The sequence below is a fragment of the Macrobrachium nipponense genome, chromosome 1 (genome assembly GCF_015104395.2).
Source record: "Macrobrachium nipponense isolate FS-2020 chromosome 1, ASM1510439v2, whole genome shotgun sequence".
Taxonomy (NCBI): domain Eukaryota; kingdom Metazoa; phylum Arthropoda; class Malacostraca; order Decapoda; family Palaemonidae; genus Macrobrachium; species Macrobrachium nipponense.
In genome coordinates, this window is record NC_087200.1 from 66,638,210 (window position 1) to 66,650,709 (window position 12,500).

Consider the following 12,500-nt stretch of genomic DNA (forward strand, 5'->3'; position numbering starts at 1 on the left):
AGAGGAACAAAGAACATGAGGTGAAGGAAAAAAGCAAGCCATCACCGCGATATGGAGTCTCAGCAAAGAATTTCCAAGCATCAGCTCCAAGATACAGCTCAAGAGATAAAATACTGAATATACGATGCTAGGGGATGGTGCAGATATGGAGAAAATTGCAAATTCATATCAAAATGAATAATTATTAAAATGAGAAGGAAGAAATATATTGGAAAAGTTGGATTTTTTAATGTCAGAAATTCTGGAAATGAAGAAAAGAACAACATACCAGAAAAGGAAAGAGACATGGAGGGAAAATTCCTTATTAATATCCATATTAAATGAAGGAGATGACACACAAACCATCATAATGATGAATGTGCAGGGTTTAGTTATGAGTAAGTCAAAAAGAAAAATAGAGTTCTTAGAAGAACTAACCCAAACTGAAACGAAAATAGATATAATGAATATAAGTGAAACCTGGTATTCCCAAGAGACTGGTAATGATGATCAAATAAAAGGGTTCCAAACTTATAGATCAGATAGAAAAAAATAGGAATCAAGGGGGAACCGCGATATATGGGAAAGACATAAAACAAGGAAAAATATATGAGAAATATAGTAACTCAGAATGTGAATTAATAACGGTAGAATTTGAATCTGAAAAATGAATGAACATATAATATATAGACCCCTTAATACTAAAGAGTTTGACATGATAATAGAAAAAATGGATGATATATGTAGAAATCACAAGGACTGGACTATTCTCTTATCCGGAGACTTTAACATTCCTTTCGTAGACTGGAAAGAACGAATAGGAGATTGTGGGTTGTATTTATACATATAAAAAAAGAGAGTAATAGTAGTGCAGAAGATAAGAGGCAATTCGAAAAGCTATTAGATATGCTACTAGAATACAACATTCAACAAATAAATCACCTGCCAGCAAGAAAGGAAAATAATTTAGACCTAGTATTTGTAAAAGAGGTGAATTATGTTAAAGAAATAATAGTTTATAATGTGAATATTTCAGACCATAATGTCATAGAATTAACAGTCCATTCCAAAGCAAGTGAAAACAGAGATAAGCAAGAGAAGAAAAAGTGGGAAGGATATGGAAAATACAATTTCTACAGTAAAAATATAAAACGGTCAGAAATAAATGAAGAATTAAACAAAGATTGGGATAACATTTTCGTAAGTGATGATATAAAGGTAAATACAGATATATTATATAAAATATTAGAGAAAATAGTGGATAAATATATACCAAAGAAGAAAAGTAAACATCAGTCATGCATACCAAGGGACGGAAGGATCTTGTTCCAGAAAATCAGAAAGTGGAAAAAAGGTCTTCCAAAAGAAAAAAATGCATGGAAAGTGATGGAACTAAAAAGTAGGATAGAAAATGCAGAACAAAAGATTATACAATCAAAAGAAAATTAAAAAATGGGACTTGGGAGCAAAAACCCTAGTAAATATCAAGCAAAACCCCAAACTATTGTACTCGTATGCAAAAAAGATGAATAAAAGAAGAATAGAAATATGGCCCTCTATAGAATTGAAGTGGGAGATTAACGTGAGTGAAAAAAAGGAAAATTTGCAACCATTATTGGCAGAAAGATATAAGAGAGAAATTTAACCCCTAGAATTGATTAATTGAAGATAATGATACAGAAATAAAGGGATTGAAAATAGTAAATATTTAGTTGACATAGATATCAATAAAGCCGATATATTGTGCAGGCCAGGCTATTAATGAAATTAAAAATGGAGCTGCAGCAGGGCCTGATGGTGTCCCTGCTATTTTGTTAAAGAAAGTAGTTCATTCTATCGCAAAGCCACTTGCAATATTATTAAGACAAAGTGTAGATACAGGCAAGATTTATGATGAGCGCAAATTAGCATATATTACCCCTACTTTCAAAAGTGGATCAAGACTAGAGGCAAGTAATTGTAGGTCTGTGAGTCTAACATCACATATTATGAAAGTGTATGAAAGGGTAATGAAGAAAAATATTATGAAACATTTAATAAAAAAAATTTTTTCTAATATAGGATAACATGGTTTTGTACCGGGAAAAAGTACACAAACCCAACTGTTAGTCCACCATGAGAACATACAAAAATATGAAAAACAGAAATGAAACAGATGTGGTTTATCTAGACTTTGCAAAAGCTTTTGACAAGGTAGATCATAATATATTAGCGAAGAAAATTAGAAAACATGATATAGTGGACAAAGTAGGAAGATGGTTAAAAGAATTTTTACACAACAGAAAACAGATAGTTATTGCAAACAATGAGAAATCGGATGAAGCTAAGGTAATATCCGGTGTGCCAAACGGTACGGTGTTAGCTGCATTACTGTTTGTTATTATGATTGCAGACATAGACAGTAATGTTAAGGACTCGGTAGTGAGTAGTTTCGCCGATGACATAAGAATAAGTAGAGAAATTACTTGTGATGAAGATAGGAACGTGCTACAAAGATACCTTAACAAAGTATATGATTGGGCAGAGGTAAATAGGATGGTATTTAACTATATAAATTGAATCAATAAATTATGGAGATAGAGAAGGAAAAGCTATATGCATATAGGGGACCTAATAATAAGACAATCACAAATAAGGAAGCAGTTAAAGACCTTGGTTTGATATTGAATAGGACATGTTATGTAATGATCAAATCGCAATTCTATTGGCAAAATGCAAAGCAAGATGGGAATGTTGTTACGGCACTTCAAAACAAGTAAAAGCTGAACACATGATTATGCTTTATAAAACGTATGTTCGTAGTCCACTTGAATATTGCAATATGATATGGTACCCACACTACCAAAAGGATATGGCACAAATAGAGTGTACAAAGGTCCTTTACAGCTAGAATAGAAGAAGTTAAGGATCTTGACTACTGGGCAAGACTACAATTTTTAAAATTTTTATATTATCTAGAAAGGAGAAGAGAATACTACATGATAATTCAGGCATGGAAACAGATAGAAGGAATTGCCGAAAACATCATGGAGCTAAAAATATCAGAAAGAGCAAGCATAGGTAGATTAATAGTGCCCAAAACTATACCAGGAAAAATAAGGAAATCACACAGGACATTAATCCACTACGCACAAGCATCGACAATGCAGCATCTATTCAAAGCGTTGCCAGCTCATCTGAGGAATATATCAGGAGTGAGCGTGGATGTGTTTAAGAATAAGTTCGACAAATATCTAAGCTGCATCCCAGACCATCCAAGATTGGAAGATGCAAAATATACCGGAAGATGTACTAGCAACTCTCTGGTAGACATTAGAGGTGCCTCACCTTGAGGGACCTGGGGCAACCCGAACAAGATGTAAGGTCTGTAAGGTCCCTCTCTCTCTCCGACTCTTTTCCCCCCTCTCTCTCTCTCTCCCAACTCCCTCTCACTCTCTCCTATCTCCCTCTCTCTCTCTCTCTCTCTCTCTCTTTCCCCCCACAGATAGACGGAGGCAGCCATGGACCCCCTGACTCAGCCCACACCCACACGGGCTTTTACTTTGGAGTAAGCAGTGAGATTTATGGCTGAAATATTGGTTAACTGTGTAATCATGGTGACTGGATTTAGATGATGTTAACTGACCATTCGAGTATTCGTGTGAGGATTAGTCATCACAGGTCAATTAAATGCAGAAATCGGTCGGAAGTTTGAAAATCTTCGAAATGTATCTGATCATATAGTATTATATAAAACAACATAATAAATATAATTTTTGGCCTATTTTGACAACTCACTTCTATTGTTGGAGCATCTCAACATTCGAGTCTCACTGTTGGGTGGACACTCAGGCATATCCTCCTCGATCACTCCATTATCGTAACCTATGCTCCATCTGCATGAAAGCAAAACTATCAAGCTTTGTAGCCATAGTTTATCGTTGATGCTGGCACTTAAATTCTCTCTTCTTTCCATCCATCTCCTATCACTTAAAGACAATGCTTTTAACTATCACTGTACTCGTATGAAACCCCAAACCGTTTATGGGTAAGTGAAATGTGGATGGGCATGTCCGGTTATTATAAATTTTTCTCCTACTTTCCATTTGAAGGTTAACTGATTTTTTTTCTTAACCTTATATTATTTTATTGCTTTTTCTTGCTGGCTGTTAAAAATTTGATTTCATAGATTATGTTCACTTACGGACTGCTCATGGAGCTACAGCCCATTCTGAATATAAGGCCAAATCAGTCTTACACACATGACAAACAACAAGATACCTGTGCGATTATTTGCATATGACGATTGAATTATTATTATCACTATTATTATTATTATTACTTTATTTTTTGTTTTGCTCCATCACAGTCCTCCAATTCGACTGGGTGGTATTTATAGTGTGGGGTTCCGGGTCGCATCCTGCCTCCTTAGGAGTCCATCACTTTTCTTACTATGTGCGCCGTTTCTAGGATCACACTCGTCTGCATGAGTCCTGGAGCTACTTCAGCTTCTAGTTTTTTCTTGATTCCTTTTCAGGGATCTTGGGATCGTGCCTAGTATTCCTATGATTATGGGTACAATTTCCACTGGCATATCCCATATCCTTCATATTTCTATTTTCAGATCTTGATACTCATCCATTTTTCCCTCTCTTTCTCTTCAACTCTGGTGTTCCATGGTATTATTATTATTATTATTATCATTATTATTATTATTATTATTATTATTATTATTATTAGTAGTAGTAGTAGTAGTAGTAGTAGTAGTTGTATTAGCTTTCAAATTAATGTTTTTTCATAAGAAGTTTTCTCCTTTGTCAATAAGATATTCTGTCGTTCAACTTAACGATTGTGCATAAGTCAAAAAGAAAACTTGGCTACAAATTTATTCTCATTAAAAAAGTTTCTAATTCATTCCAGAAATAAGATGAAGGGAGAAATATTGATGAATAAAATGATACGAGGAAGAAATTTCTTTTATCGACCGCGAAATTATGTATCCAACTTGCACGAGATATCAATATATGTTCGAAATCATTTTACCCCACCTTTAAACCTTTGAAGTTTTCTTTCTAAATGAGGATTATTGCAGTGACCCAAATATGTTAATTCTTAGTTCAAAAGCAGAAGAGTAACCTGTAATAATTGCTTAATAGCTTTTGTGAAAAACAAAAATCGTCCCCCTGCTCCTGTCGTACAGTAATGGACCTCATAACACAAATAATGATAAAATACTTAAAAAGAAATAAGATCCATCACGAAATAATATATTTCAACTGCTGAATAGTGAAACATATTGTAGAGAAAGACAGAACAGATCGACCTTATAGCTAAGGAAATTAGAATACTTTCATAATTTAATGAATATCAATATAAATACTGTAGAATACTATACTTCTCTCTCTCTCTCTCTCTCTCTCTCTCTCTCTCTCTCTCTCTCTCTCTCAGAGATTAATTCTTTAGACAAGAAGACTTTTGCTTTTCTGCTTTGTTCCGCTCTTCCTGTTGAAATGTTAAACAGACGGGACGGCCCGGAAAAGGAGCCTCATGGAATGGACTAATTTAGCAATTTACATTCATCTAAGTTTCCAGTTAGGAAATTAAGAGATTTGTTCCCACCCAGAATTTACACCAAATTATTCCAGGCTTCTGCATGGAAACGCCACATGAAACATGGAAAACCAGCAGGTAGGGTCTGATATCATAACACTTTATCTTTGTGTAAAGCTTGATTTATCAGCCAACAAAAAAGTGACTGATAAAATTTCGGTCACGGGATTTCTTTATGAGGGGTTTGTATTGCTTACATTTACCAATTATATCTAATACGTTTGAGTCGGAATACCGGTTGCTTCCATTAGAGTGTAAACAATTTGTAATTGTCAGAAATTTCTGTGAAAAACGTTTCCATGTGTTCATTTCCATGATGTCTCACAGTGAAAGGGATAAGTCGAATGAAATGTTAGCAGTTCGAGCGCTGATGGGTCGAAGGCAGGTTAGGCCTTTGTTGCCTACCCGGGAAAAACCTTAGGTACGGAAGTACCTAGGTTCCAACTTCTTTTATGACCTTTGTGTCTGAATTACAAATGCCTATGACTCTCACTCGAAAGACTTGGATTCGGTCCTGCGGTGAGGTAGAAATCTATACATACATACACACATATATATATGCATGTATATTAATATAGTAATATTAATATATATATAATATTATATATATGTATAATATATATTATATATTACTATATATTATTATATATATATATTATATATATAATGTTTGAAAGTGTCTGTGTGTGCATATGCAAATTACGAGGAATTTGATAAGTATTTATATTGTTTTATAGTGTATTATTAAAAGAGATGATCACTAAATCCGTTCATCAACTATAATGATCGTTTTACTTAAAACATCAACGTCAAACATTTATTTTTCATTAATAATTCGTCATCTATTTCCCGCTCTTTCACTTACGACATTTTCCCCAAAACTCATTTTCCAGTGGACTGAGTCTTCAAGACAGAAGATAATCTGCCGTCACTCCATCCTCCTGAAAAATTCGTTTTCTCTTTTTTTTTTTTATCAGAGGTGCCAAAACTGCTTTCTGTCCTATTGCTGTTCATGACAATGAGTTTGGTGTCTAGGATCATTTTAAGTTACCCTAAAAACTACTGGAACATTGTTTGGTTTTATATGCAAATAGATAACCTTTAAGTGACAAAGGAATTATGATTCGTTGTATGAGCTATATAATCTATAACTAACAGCTATATTGTCATTCCACTAATTGTATGATGACTCATCTGATAATGAAAACGTCTATGTAGGTTATAATTAAAAAAAATTATACACGAAGGTTGCCAAGCTAAAGACTTGATTTTGCCGTGCACAGAAAGAAATGTATTGAAGTCCATCTATTCTGTAAAATAGAGCTTCCTCGGAGTGAATAGAGACTGAAAATTGCTAAAGTTGAACAATTTTATTTAAACATACCGTAGTCTTCTTTTTGCCATTGCATTGCATGTTGAAAATTGGCACTATGGATCAATATGAGGTACTCCATGAGATTTGGGGCCTGCGATCTATTACCACAAAGATAGTAGTATCAATTATTATATATATTTTTGAGAATATATGGAACACGAAGATTGCGTTAAGGCAACCAAATTGTAATTGTTACATCGTTATCCTACCGAAGCTGCATTCTAAGACCTAACAAGTGGAGATGACTCTTAAGGACTTGGTTACTATTGCCTCCTATCGAGAAAAGACAAGACTACAACGCTGGAAACCTCTTCACGAGTACAGAAACTCATAGCTTTTCTCAAACGACCATTCTGGGCGTAAAACTTCACACTTCAAGTTACCTCTTTGAAACCTTTAATAACCATATTCTTTTGCTCCAGATCACCAGAACTACAGTGGGTGATAATCAGAAATATTTTTGATGTATTGTCACTCTTCAGGCTCATTATAAGCTGATTAAAAGTTAGTATTGAATATATTATTGTGGTTTGCTTGTTTATTTGTATGGTGCTTTTACGTTGCATGGAACCAGTGGTTATTCAGCAACGGGACCAACGTCTTTACGTGACTTCCGAACCACTCTCGAGAGTGAACCTCATCACCAGAAATACACATCTCTAACCCTTCAGTGGAATGCCCGATATTCGAATTCGTTACCACCGAGGTGGCAGGCCAAGACCATACCGATTACGCTACTGAGGGGCATATATACTATTGTGGTGATTGATGTTTCAATAAAATCCTATTTAGGAACCACAGAATGTTACTGGTTCTGAGGTTAGTTGGAGTTATAACAATATGAATATGTATGTACTATATGTGTGTATTTATATAGTATATATATGTATATATACACACACACACACGCACACACACACACACACACACACACACATATATATATATATATATATATATATATACATACACAAAGGGTACATTGTATATATATAAAACAGGGTAGTAATGTACAAGCATAAAAAAAGGGAAGGAAGTAATTTTAAATGAAGTAGATACCTGCATCATGAGGCGGATACAAAACATATACTCTAAGAATTAAACAAAAACACATCTCCGTGGTCTTCTCGTTGTTACTGAGGGAAGGTTTCAACTTAAAAGTGTAGAGACTTTCCACTATTGCCAACTCCATAGGGGGCACTCGACTAGAGAGAATTGAAAATTATTCTAAGCTTAGAGGGTGATCACTATTTTCTGCGTGATCCCATATGGCTCTGAATGGTGGTTTTGCTAAAAGCCTGTTTGTCCTAACCGATCTTCCTAAGTGTTCAAACCATCGTACACGTGCCTGGCGATTTGTTTTTCCCACGTAAATTGCATTAGCAATTACACTCGTATTTATAAACAATATGAGACTGTAGTTTCGGGGTACGATGTTTTTTGTGGCTAAATAAACCACCAATAGTATACTTAGGCTTGAACACTACCCTGACATTTACCTTGGGGATGAAATTCTCTTAAAAGTTTTTTATGTCTATTTTTAACAGAAAAACTCTTATTACAATAGAAAAAAACATAGTAAAATACAATACTGCTTTATTGGCTTTTGAAATGGAAACTTTCGGGAACAATAACTTTTCTAGCTGTTTACCAGCATATCTATTTATTAAAGCAATATTAAAACCGTTTTTTTGAAGCATTTCTTTTATAAACTGAAATTCTGAATGAAGACTGAAATAACTTGAATAAATGTTAAAGGCACCGGTCCCGAGTGTAGAGACTAAATTGCGTTTATAAACTATAGGGATGAATGAAAAAATTTACTTGTGAGTCCTGTAAATGTTGGTTTCCTGTAAACTGACGTTCAAAAAGTGTTATCACTGAACATTACCCTTTTTTATATATTATACAATGTAACCTTTGTGTAACATTACTATACATACATATATATAAACAGACACACACACCACACACAAATATATATATATATATATATATATATATTATATATATATATATATATATATATATTTTATATACACTCATTAAGCTACAAATGTCCTTTAATATCTAATTCTCTCTACCTCAGAATTAATATATTTTCATTTAAGTTAACTGAAGAGGGAATATATCAATTCTGAGGTAGAGCGAATTAGATATTAAAGGACATTTTGTACCTTAATGCGTATATATGAATCACGGTGATGTGATCATACTCATATATATATATATATATATATATATATATATATATATATATATATATAACTGCAGATGAAAATCACATTTCTATTATATATATATATATATTATTTATTATATATATAATATATATATAATATATATATAAATATTTATATATATATATTACACACACACACACACACACATATATATATATATATATATCATATATATATATATATATATATATACACATACATATATAAATGATCGTATGTGTATGTATGTATGAGTATATACGAAACGCTGATTGTTGAATAATAGAGCTACGATACCATGGCTTGGTAATGATATCCAGTGTCCGGGTGGAATAATAAAGGTCAAATGTCTGAGCTTATCCCACTGTTCGAGGTCGGGGATTTGATGTATGCATCATTTATGCGGGTGCCATGTGAAAAAATGACTTCCATGTTTTATGCAGCTCTCTGTGAATGAGCCGAAAGGACTCTGTGCTTTTTCTTTCTCTTTTTGCTTCTGCCGTGCCTTCGTCAGTGTGTGTGTTGCTAGCTGCATGCAGAACTTTGACTGGCTAATATTTTAATCTGAATTTGAGTGATTTCTATTTAAAACCTTACTGATTTTGATGTCTAAATGCCATGCAACTTGCTTTTATGCATGTAAATCCAGTGCAGTATCCGACATTTCATTATTAACATAATAATACATGAGAATACATGAAGTATTGAATTTCATCGTTTTATCCATATTATCTTGCTGTAAATATAAAAAAAAATATTTGTTTATCTTCCTGCAATAAAAGTTATGTCTCTTTATCTCTTTATAAAGAAGAGACAAGTACTTTAGTTCCAAAAGATCCATTAGCTTTCCTAAAACGGAAATAATCCCGAGTGCTGTTAACATCTGTATGTAAACATAGTTTCAGCCACTCAGACACACACGATAAGAGCAAGCATCCATTGTGCTCATTGTTAATGCAAAAATTCACGTTCTAAGTCTGTTTGACTCAAGTAACCTGCAGTAGTACCAAAAAAGATGTATATTTGAAATGAATATACGTACTAACTGGAAACATTCTACTTAAAAATTAGATGTATATTTGAAATGAATATACGTACTAACTGGAACATTCTACTTAAAAAAAAGATGTATATTGAAATGAATATACGTACTAACGGAAACATTATATTTTCCATAACTGGACATGAAAGGAAATGTCATATGTTTTGATTGGTTAGAGCTGATATCATCTATCACATAGTATCTTCTACTGCAACTGTATAGCGAATAAAAAGAGCCAAAGATGTTGTAAATAATATGGATCCTCTCCAGAGATTCCCATCCTACACAAACACACACTCACGCTTAACCCCAAACTTTATTCTTGAAATTACGACTCCTTTAAGGTTATAACAACCTCTAATTTAGCACTGTAAACAATTCTCTATTTTCAGAGAATTCGGAACTGAAAAGTCTGCAAAGTATTAGGCTAAATGATGATATATATACTCTTCTTCATAAAGAAGGAAATAAGAATAACTGCACGCGAATTTGATTTACATAGCTTAGATAATATTTCATTGTTTTAGGGAAAATGCTCTATGAAATATTATTTGTGAGTAATTTTTCATTCTTAATTCTTTTGAATATGTGACAACTCGTCGGATCACACACACACACACACACACACACACACGCACGCGCACACACACATATGAAGCTGTCATTCCACAATTGGATAAACCAATGAAGGGACATCAGTTCCAGTAGAGCTCGTACCTGCCTTAAAGGGGAAACTCACTTTTATCTTTACAAGAGCTACTGATAACAGTCATCTGTGTGCGCACAGAATTATGGATCTTGAAGAAAGGTCTTGGGGATCTTTTCTATAATTTTAATAAGATACGCCATGAATGCTGTTGCGGATTTTATTCTTAATGAAATTTCTTAACACACGAATTACTATTATGATTATTATTTATTATTATTATATAATATTGGAGAAACAAATCCATAGTTATGTATATGCGCATATATTGAAAGAAAAATCTGTGCTGAGAGCTTTCGGGAATTTGTACAGATTTTATCTTTAAATATATGAGCATACAGATAACTGTGGAATTATTATTATTACTACAACCGACCATTTTAAGGAGTAAACTGCGATCTCTAATAGCAAATGGTGCAATGCACATCAACCATTCCAGGACGACCGAAGCGAGCGGCTAAAACCTAAAGTTCCAGATCGTGGGCTGACAGAATCTGGAATTATCTCACGCCCCGTTCAGCGATTTGTAGGAGGATTTGCTACTTTGTGATTCCGAGTGACATTCCCGTCTCTTTTGGCTGAAGTGTTTTAAGACTATTCAAAATTTCTTTCACACACACACACACACACGCACAAAAACACCCGTTACAATACGAAATCCCGGTCAAATGTGTTTCGCCCTAAGTGTATTTGATCACCCAGGGGCTATATATATATATATATATATATATATATATATATATATATATATATATATATATATATATATATATATATATAGATGAATATCACTCTACCTTACACCTAAACAAAATAACGAATCATAAGTCCATAGACGGTCGACTTTGGACCCATTTTTGCCCCTATAAGTACTAATCATGGGGAATTCCCATTGTATGTAGGTTATCTCGAAGTCATAGTCAATTCGGCATCAAGCTAATGAGGCGTAATACTTGTGATTATGGAAACTCACGCTCGAATAAGTGACAAAAATACGTTCACACATGCGCACAATTATACACACACATATATATTATATATTATGATTCATGTCTAAGCTAAGACTCTCTATGCTGTTTCATGTTCCTGCAATTTGTTTTCCTTCGATGCCTTAGTTCTGTTTACATAAGTGTATTTTTTAAGCTCTAACATTAGATTCATTATAGTAATCACACCGATAAAGCTGATACAACTTAACTCTGAACAACAAACATACGGTTTAAAAGCTAAATATATGCTTCACATTCATAATTGTATCATTATCATCCAAATCAGCAAATGACTTAAATTTCAAGTTATCATCACTTGAGAATTACGTAATCGAGAGTGTCTTTTTTTTTTTTTTTTTTTTGCTGTGGTATGCGCTGGCCTTCATTAACTAAAGTGGGTGCTTGAAATGAATGAGTTCGACGACATTTGGGAGATAGCGTGAGATGCATCGTAAAAATGAACGAACGCTATCATCCAATTTAGATAATGAGGGCCCACAGATGAGGAGATACCCGTCACATTATGAACAATGCACGACATTGTTTGAAATTCTTTGGAGGTGTCGTTTGCAAGAGCTCTGCTTCAGATATTACACCG